This window comes from Mixophyes fleayi, chromosome 3 (assembly GCF_038048845.1).
Source record: "Mixophyes fleayi isolate aMixFle1 chromosome 3, aMixFle1.hap1, whole genome shotgun sequence".
NCBI classification, from domain to species: Eukaryota; Metazoa; Chordata; class Amphibia; order Anura; family Limnodynastidae; genus Mixophyes; species Mixophyes fleayi.
The window spans coordinates 73,662,710-73,672,227 of record NC_134404.1 but is presented as its reverse complement, the minus strand read 5'-3'; the positions used below and the strand labels follow the sequence as shown (position 1 = coordinate 73,672,227).

The 9,518-nt window shown below is 40.6% G+C and overlaps 1 protein-coding gene across 6 annotated transcripts in view; it reads left to right on the top strand.

Moving 5' to 3' along the window:
- SNED1 (sushi, nidogen and EGF like domains 1) overlaps nucleotides 1–9,518 on the top strand; it is a 123,009-nt gene that overhangs the window by 27,130 nt on the left and 86,361 nt on the right. The window contains exon 1 of one of the 6 annotated variants that reach the window (XM_075201789.1): nucleotides 22–45. The exons of the other annotated variants lie outside the window; for them this stretch is intronic. The gene's annotated coding sequence lies outside the window, so the exon portion shown is untranslated. Of the gene's footprint in view, nucleotides 1–21; nucleotides 46–9,518 lie in introns of those variants that run through there. 6 annotated transcript variants of the gene reach the window in all.

The window sequence follows — 9,518 nt, the reverse complement described above, 5'->3', positions numbered from 1 at the left end:
CTGTTAGCACTGCTCTTAAGGAGGTAACGGACTGAAGATGTCGGGGTAAGTGTTGTCGGTGTAGTCAGCATCGATATGCTGACCACCACCGTGAAAACTCGGGAGCAAATCTGAGCAGACATGGAGAAGAATACAAAACAGATACGAGGAGCTCATATGGGGAACATACATGTGAAAAGGGTAAAATAAAGTAGGTGAGGAGAGCAGACAAGTGGACACACACAACATATGGGCAGAAAGCATAACTGAGAATACAGGTGAAATGGAGAGAGCATGTGAGAAAAACACATGGGGTGAATAAATGTCACAAAAGACTAAGGAGAAAGACAGAACATAAAAGGAGATGAGAAGAGAGGACAGAACAGATGTAGTACAGAGTAAAATTCAAGAGTAAGCGTATCGAATACTGATTTTATGTATAAAACATTTTTACTTTTTTATTTCATTTGTACTATGTCTAAAGAAAGAGCTGTTTATAACAGGTTGGGGGATTGTAAATAAAATTGAAGAAATGTAGCACTACTGTAATCCTATTCTCAATTAATCAGAGTTTTGCTATAAGACGCCATTACTCACATTTGCTTAGAGCAGACAGAATAGATGTTAAAAACAGCTCTGTCTGCTCTAGATCACCATTGTTACATCACAAAGATGCAGATTACAGGACAAATCGTGCATTTTAACATCAAGATATCTGAATGCTGTTATGGAATGAATACATCTAGTATGACGTAGGCGCAATATGCACTTTAAAATATGAGAGGCTATCAAAAATCATCATGTATTTGGAGATTGTGATTCCAACCTGCATGTGGGCCTGAGCAGAGTTCCACTAAAAAATGGTCTGCAAGACCTGATTCCGACTGTGCAACATATAAGCCTTCTACTACATAGTTGATCACATGCAGGCAAATCTAAGCCCAACATGAAAAGACTATCAAATGCCATGGGATGGATTTAGGCTAGAACCTAGATCTGTGTCTGTAGAATAAAGCAATTATCTGTGTATGAAAAATGAAGCAGATATTGGTCTATGGAGAAACAAGCAGACCTATGTTTATATAGAACTAAGAATATATATTTGAAAAAATAACTGAGTAGCTGTACAGCAAAACGCATACACTACATGACCAAAAGTATTTGCAAACTCTTCTCGTTTTTGATCATTTAAGCCACAGCATTGCTAACAGGTGCATAAAATAAAGCATACAGCCATGCAATCTGCATAGTCAAACATTAGTAGTAGAATGGGTCATACTGGAGATCTCAGTGACTTTCAAGTGGCACTGTCATAGGATGCCAACTTTCAGAGTCAGTTTGTCAAATTTCTGCCTTTCTAAAGTTGCCCCAGTCAACTGTAAGTGCTGTTAATGTGAAGCAGAAGCATCTAGAGGCGACACAGCTCAGCCATGAAGCTGCAGGCCACACAAGCTCACAGAATGGGACCGTGCTGAACTGCATATAAATCGTGTGTCATTGGTTGCAACACTCATACCGAGTTCCAAACTGCCTCTGGAAGCAACGTCAGTACAAGAACTGTTCATCGGAAGCTTCATGGATTGGGTTTCCATAGCCAAGCAGTAACACACAGGCCTCAGATCACAATGTACAATGCTAAATTCGATTGGAGTGGTGTAAGGCACATCATCTTTGGACTCTGGAGCAGTGGAAACACGTTCTGTGGAGTGATGAATCACGCTTCACCATCTGGCTGCCTAATGGTTGAATCTGGGTTTAGTGGATGCCAGGAGAATGCTTCCTACCAAAATGTGTACTGCCTATTGTTAAGTTTTGGTCTAGGACTATTTTTCATGGATACGTGTGGGCCTCTTAGTTCCAGTGAAGAGAAGTCTTAATGCTATATCATACAATGCCATTCTAGAGAAATGTGGTCTTCCAGCTTTGTGGGAACAGTTTGGGGAAGACCCTTTCCTGTTTCAGCATGTCAATGCACCCATGCATAAAGCGAGGACCATCAAAAAATAGTTTCCTGAGTTTGATATGGAAGAAATTGACTGGCCTGCACAGAGCCCTGATCTCAACCTGTCACACATTGCACCAGCTACACCTGCATTATGGTCACTGTTCTCACCTGTTTCCCTCTTTCTGCATGTACTTGCTGGGCTGAACTGGGCAGGTACACACCTGGTTTGCTCAATACTTCCTGCATCCTCTTGATTGGCTAATTGCCTGTCAGCTCTGTCTATTTAAAGCACCTGCTTCTCTACCGAGTTGCCAGATCTTTAGGTCTACTCTCCTGTTCAGATGTCCTGTTCCCTGGCTCCTGATTGCTACCTGTTCTCTGAAGTCTCCAGCACATCTATCCGCAGATCATCACAGCCTCTGTGACTACTCCACTACCCAGTGGTAACGCTCTGCAGATTAATGCTAACTGTTTTCTGAAGTCTTTAGCACATCTATCCGCAGATCATCACAGCCTCTGTGTCTACTCCACTACCCTGTGGTAATGCTCTGCAGGTTTTTGCTACCATCGCTACCAGCCTCCTGTGTTAATCAGCACACTGCTTTACTGTCTCCTAATCTCTCAGCCATCCTGGTACTCCTTATCCGAAGCATCTTTAGGTATAGTCCTGGATCTCTTTACAGTTTCGCTCATCACCTCCTAGGAGAACCGTGACCTGCTGTCAGGGAGCCGGGAAAACCAAGCGTCTTTGTGGGAGCCTCTGGTGATAACCTCCCACTCCGTTAGACCCGCACCTTCTAGGAGGTAGTGCCAACGTGAGCAGACTGTACGGGTACTCCACTCACCCTACTGGTTGTGACACATCCCCAATGAACCCCTTTGGGGTGAATTGGAATGCAGACTGCGAGCCAGGTCCTCTTGCCCAACATCAGTGTCCGACCTTACTAATGCTTTTTTGGCTGTATGGATGCGAATTCCCACAGCCATGTGCCAAAACCTAGTGGAAAGCCTCCCCAGAAGAGTGGAGGCTGTTATAGTAGCAAAGAGGGAACCAACTCCATATTAATGCCCATGTTTTTGGAATGATATATTGAACAAGCACATATAGATGTAATAGATAAATAAATAATATATAACTGGGAGTGCTCCTCTATTATATGTGGCTGCCTCTAATGTGTATCGGGATATTCACCATACCTCATTTTGTGTGGGGTCTGCAGACCAGGTGTTCTTGTTTATTCAACTTTCTTTTTCTTTTATTTTGTTGTAAACTGCAAATTTTATCATATCTGCTGATTTTTTACTTTATCTGTTTTAGATGTTTATTACATAGAATTGTTTGTGAGGTAATGCACCATATGCTATCCTTTTTATTCTGCATATACTATCTGAATGTGAAAATGACCAAATCCTATAAGAGACATCTTATGGGTATGGAGAACCATCAATATTGATATGTGTGATAACCACTTAATTTCAAGTAAGCGCATTTACAAACTGGATTCATACCTCCAGAAGAACTTTCTCATAAGTGCTGCTAGACATATGACTTAGCTTATAAAACACTTTTCTTGAAGGTGACTGGCTATTTCTTTCAGAATACTTATTAGTGCAATAATGGATGTGGTTCTAAGATAGTCTAGATAAGTGAATCCACTGTAACACTACCATGATATGTGATATCCTACTACATATTTAAAACATACAACACTATGTATGTTATGATCTGTTTTTTTCATATCCCATATATTATGGGGAATTCCATCTAAGGAATACTATCTACTGATGTGGAAAGAAGCTTTGTGAATTCACATCAGTCATTGGACTATTTGGAAAGAACTGGATTGAAGTGTTTGTTGCATATTGTTGGAAAAGTTATAAGATTCATTGTAAAGCGCAAGTTTTCCTATGTCTGCTCCCGCCTACTCACCCATCTTTGCACCTCTATTTCTCTTTGTCTCCTCGCCTAGGTTTGCACCTTCATTTTTCCATTTGCCCCCCAATTCCCTAATGTCATATTACTGCTATCTTTCTGCTCTTTTGTGCCTTCTTGTCCATGCCTGCCTGCCTCTCGTCCTGCCTGTGTACCACAATCTCTCTTGCATGTTTCCCCTACATCCTCTGCTGTTAGCTGTATGACCTGTTCTGTTAGTGTAGAAGCTATTCAAATTTTAAATTGTCGCGCTATGTACATGGGGCAGCACAGTGGCTAAGTGGTTAGCACTTCTGCCTTACAGCACCGTGGTTACGAGTTCAATTCCCAACTATGGTTTATCTGTGTGGAGTTTGAATGTTCTCCCTGTGTTTGCGTGGGTTTCTTCATACTGGTAGGTTAATTGGCTGCTAACATTAAATTGACCCTAGTCTGTGTGGCTGTGTGTGTGTGTGTGTGTTAGGGAATTTAAACTGTAAGCTCCAATGGGGCAGGGATTGATGTGAGTGAGTTCTCTGTACAGAGCTGCGGAATTAGTGGCGCTATATAAATAAATGGTGATGATGATGTACCAAATTCTACAAACAATTCCCCTTGTTTCCTTATGACATCTATAACAATGTTGCTGCAAATCTATACATTTTTTGCATTTGGTAAATATTACAAAAAATATTGGCTAACATCTGGTCCTGAACCTATTTTCTAGTTTAAAAGTTTGTTTTTAATTTCGTTTCCATATTTCGCAAACCAAAGTCCTGCCTCCTTTTACCGCCAGAGTCTATAAGGACAGTCAGAGTGAGGGGAAACATGTGTAGCGCTTGTTGATCTGTCCTTTTCAACACTGCAGGTTTTCAGAAATGTCACACTTTTCCTGAAGTCAGGCATTCATACTGAGAAAACTGATGTTGCAATTTCAATGGCACTCTGTTGTCCTACAGCAATGGATTCTATTACTGTCAGATGTAAGATTTTATTTCAGAACCCTCTTTAATGAACACAGCTGTACGGGGGAAGGGGAGTGATAGGTACTTTTACTCAGCATAAACAAGAGCAAACAACTTGCTGAGACTGAGCCTTTTAAAGATGAAGTTTTCCCACCAATCTGAGTGTGAATAACCAGACCATGCCTAAGGGAAGCACAATGAGTGTACTGGGGCATCATGTAAATATTAATGTTAGCAGTCTGGGCCCGACCTCATGTAACCTCACAGCGTTAGAGTAATGTAAAGCTGGGGATGGTTTAATCAAGGTCAGAAGGAATGAGTAAAGATTAAATTGTTTATATGACAGAGACTGCATAGTATATAATATTTGTTTATTCAAATAGAAGGAGGGTGAGTGTACAGATATCTGAGGCTTTTTATGCACTTTGTCCCATTAGGAAAAACAAAAACCTGGTTATGCTGCTTAGTAACAGATGTTGTAGCCAGTAATCATGATTTGAGAATGACCATTACAATTACTTATCAACTTGTATGTTCTCACAGTAATTCTATCCTACTCTACAAAGACCAGAGATGACTGGGTTATATAGTGTAAACAAAGAAACCTCCCAAGTGGGACAGCATATAGCTGTTTTCTATGCTGAATGCATAATACAAGCATGCTATTTTTATTTCTTATAGACTGATTTTTGATTATTGATTTCTATAACATGAGCATAACTTAATAGTCAGGCAAGTATGAAAGAGCACACAGTAACAGCAGCAAACGTGCGATAATGGTACTTTTTGCTGAAGTACCAAAAGCAGCCAGTATTTTCCCTGCATTCATACATAAACATGCCTTAATGTTTTATTACATTGGAGTTGATTCCTAAAACTGGTGCATAAAGCATCTAATTGAAAGTAAAGGCCATCAAAAAAATTTTCACTTTTCTTAGAATTTGGTTGAGTAAATTCACCTTTTGAAGGGAACACTGACATCTGGTTAATTTTAATGTGTTCCTTATCCAAAGTTTCAGTTTATAACATGAACATTTTTTTTTTACTTAATATCCATGATAGCAAACCACAAGGGGAGCTGACTTTAATTCTGTCACCAGCTCCTAACACATAGGTCACTTGGTTGAGAAGTGAAGAGGTATCCTTGGTTAATAGGAAGAGGTATCCTTGGTTAATAGGAAGAGGTATCCCTATGAGGAGGCTTGTTAACCACTGGCATTAAAACACTTCGCCTGACTTTCATGTGTAATGTAAATATAAAACATGCAAATGGATGGAAAAATAAAAACCATTCTATTTTGCAGGGAGATTCAATTAGCCATGAGGGTCCATAGTAACCTCCAGTGCTGTGTTTATGTATGCCTTATCTGCAGTTATGGTAATGAAAACGTCACTCTTTTTACAAAAAAAAAGGAGCGAAGATCATTGCCAAAGCATCATGCAGAAACACACTGCACCATGCTACTGCTGCACCTCACTGCTAATTGTATTGGCCCCTATGTGTCATATCCATTTGCATCCATACTTGTGCATACATTTGCGTCAGATGCTACTTGTCCCATTTCAGTGCACTTAAAGTACTTGAAAAAGCCTATGATCTATATGGGAGTGCATTGTGTATATACACAGTAGGGCTTAATATGATCAGTTAAATCAGCATTGTGCTTTATTTTTCCCATTCATGTCAAACTTCCATCCATTTCAAAGGGGTTGTGTTCTATATGAATGGGCCAGAGAAAGGAATAGGTTATTTACATGAATGCCTCTGTATAACACTGTTAATGAGATTTTTATCATATCAGTATAGATCAAAACAGGGAGTTCCCAGGACTCCCCTCGCAAGCCAATCACATTACGATTAGTATGGAAAAATGCTTTTGATTGGCTGAGCGTTTATTGACACTCCCACTGAACTGATTCTTGTCTCATTCTGTGGCAGGGTAACAAGCAGACAAATTTGCATTGTCTCTTATGTTTTTTTCATTTTTACCTCCAGTAAATTTACAAGAAGAAAGATTTTCTTTTGGATTACAAATATGGAACATTTGCAAGAAGATCACATTGGAATACAAGAAAGATTCTTTTTTTTATTAATACATTTTTACTTCAATAAAAGTGTATTTAACAATCATGCCTGTGTTTATTTACATGGTATTACTCTTATGCTATAATATAGCAGGGTCTTATGGATCCCTTACCATTATACTGGGATCCCTTGGTGTGGCAGTGTTGTCCCACAGCCCTTAAGGCTCGGCGCTTTTCAATGTGACTTAGGGTGCTGTGCTTTACTACTCCTCCCTTCCCCCTATAGTGGTTCCAGTCCCACACTGAGGGGCTTGTCCTGTTATAACAGGAGGACCCTACATTGTGGGTTTCCTTGTTAGAAGTGGTAACCAGCTGGGGTTGTTTAGCTCTGGGACTGAGGAATGTTTGTGGGGGTTGCATGCTGCTCCTTTGTTATTTATTTCCACCAGGCTTTAAACCCCATTAAAATGATCAGGCTATTTTAATAAATAGAAAATGATCTGTACCCCTTGCTTTCTGGATACATTCCCAAAAGCATGCAAACGCATCTAGTGCATGTCACATGTTATACCACATGGGAGCCACATATGGAAAACTTGTATACATTGTCACAATGTGGTTTGCAGTTTTTGCATTTTGTGGCACATAAGCAAAACCGCCTGTGGGTAACTGGTCTAAGGCAGCTGTCTCTGGAAGCATAGCTTGGGAGCAGTAGAATATTCTAGTGCTATGATAATAGATACAACAATGAGAGATACATTAATGATTTCATTGGCAATATCTGTTTCCATACTGCACACTGAAGTAATATAAATGGTTATGTTGGTTTGTGTAAAGAATAGTTGGTTTGCCATCTCAGGCAGCAAAATAGCTAGATCCCCCATTGGTAACCATGACTGTCAAAAAACATTTCAGGCACCAGTTCAGCAACTTCTTGGGGCTCGTTAATTAGCCAATAAAGAGGGTAGGTCCACAACAAGTTTGTGACTCCTCCCACTACACAGGCAGGACCAGGCAACAGTACTTTGTACCTGCCCCCCCTTCTCACCGCCCCTACTGGTAACAGTATATACACCTTTTTTTTGTACAACCACAAATGCTGCTGTCATTAAGACTGAAAGGCACTCCAATATTATGGCACCCCAAAAATTTGCATAGTTCAAATGCTGGTAGTTAGTATATAACAAATTTGATCTTGTCTAAGCACAATGCAGATGCAGAACAGGAACCTTTCCTCCTTTCTGTGTATCTCTGTGAGAAAATCAACACTGTATATAATACGGAGTTTAAATTGTTCAGATAAAATGTCTTACAGACAAATGATCAAACACTTACTTGGCTTTACAATGATTATTCCTATGTGCGCTGATAGTATGTCTCGTATGTTATTCCTACCTGATGTTGTATCTGCTTTGTAGTATTACAAGTATTACTCCTTTACTACTTTCAGTAGTGTGTATTCACAGTTATTTTCACTGCTAACAGACTGTTGATTTCATTATATCCATATCTGGTGCAACAACACCTTCATACTCAGCCAGCAGCTCCTCACTCAGAAAACACCTTCTTTATTAGCCTCAGCCTACCTAGGTCTTTGCTAAACATGCTTAACTTTTTATTTCCTCTTGTTAAGCTGACAGATTCTGTGACAGCAGTACCCGCTACATCATTGACTAAATGCCGTGTTACACTATGTGAATGAATAAATAAATAAACAAAAGGCTAGCCATTTACTATTGTAAACTGTATACACTTTATCTCCTGATAAAGATGGTAGATGAATAAATATTACAGTCTTCAGGCCTCAGAAGAAATTGCTGTATGTGAAGAATCAGGAAAGAGTGATACCCCTAGAGGTGGGTGTTGGGAGGATCTTTACTGGTCCCTGGATGCTGTTCTTTCGGTCTCGGCACGGCAGTAGGACAGAGACCCCGAGTCACCAATACAAGTAGGACACCAAGTGAATGAAGTGATGTCAGTGTCAGGGTTCCCAAAGAGAAAGTAGGTGAACAAAGTGGTTTTATTAGAAATACAGGTAATACAAGTTCAGGATGAAATAACTGGTAAGGTAGTAATATAACCACAGATCTTAACAGCGGAATAGGCAATACTGTAAAGCGATGGTGAGAAGCTTTAGTCAGCGGATTGCATGGTGGATACGTCTGGAAGAGGAGGAGAGATAAGTAGCCTGCGGATTGCAGGGTTATAGAACTCTGGAAATGTGGAGAGATGGGTAGCCTGAGGATTGCAGGGTTATATAACTCTGGACAGGTGGAGAGATGGGTAGCCTGCGGACTGCAGGGTTGGATACCTCTAGAAAGGTGGTGAGACGAGTAGCCTGCAAGTTACAGGGTTGGATACCTCTGGAAAGCAGAGATGAGTAGCCTACGGGTTGCAGGGTTGGATACCTCTAGAAAGGTGGTGAGACAAGTAGCCTGCAAGTTACAGGGTTAGATACCTCTGGAAAGCAAAGATGAGTAGCCTGCGGGTTGCAGGGTTGGATACCTCTATAAAGGTGATGAGACGAGTAGCCTGCGGGTTGCAGGGTTGGACACCTCTGGAGTGGTGGTGAGATGAGTAGCCTGCGGGTTGCAGGGATGGATACCTCTGGAAAGGTGATGAGAAGAGTAGCCTGGTAATGCTGAAACACTTGAGAGCAGAGAGCAGGTAAAGATGGAAGTAAGCTGAACAG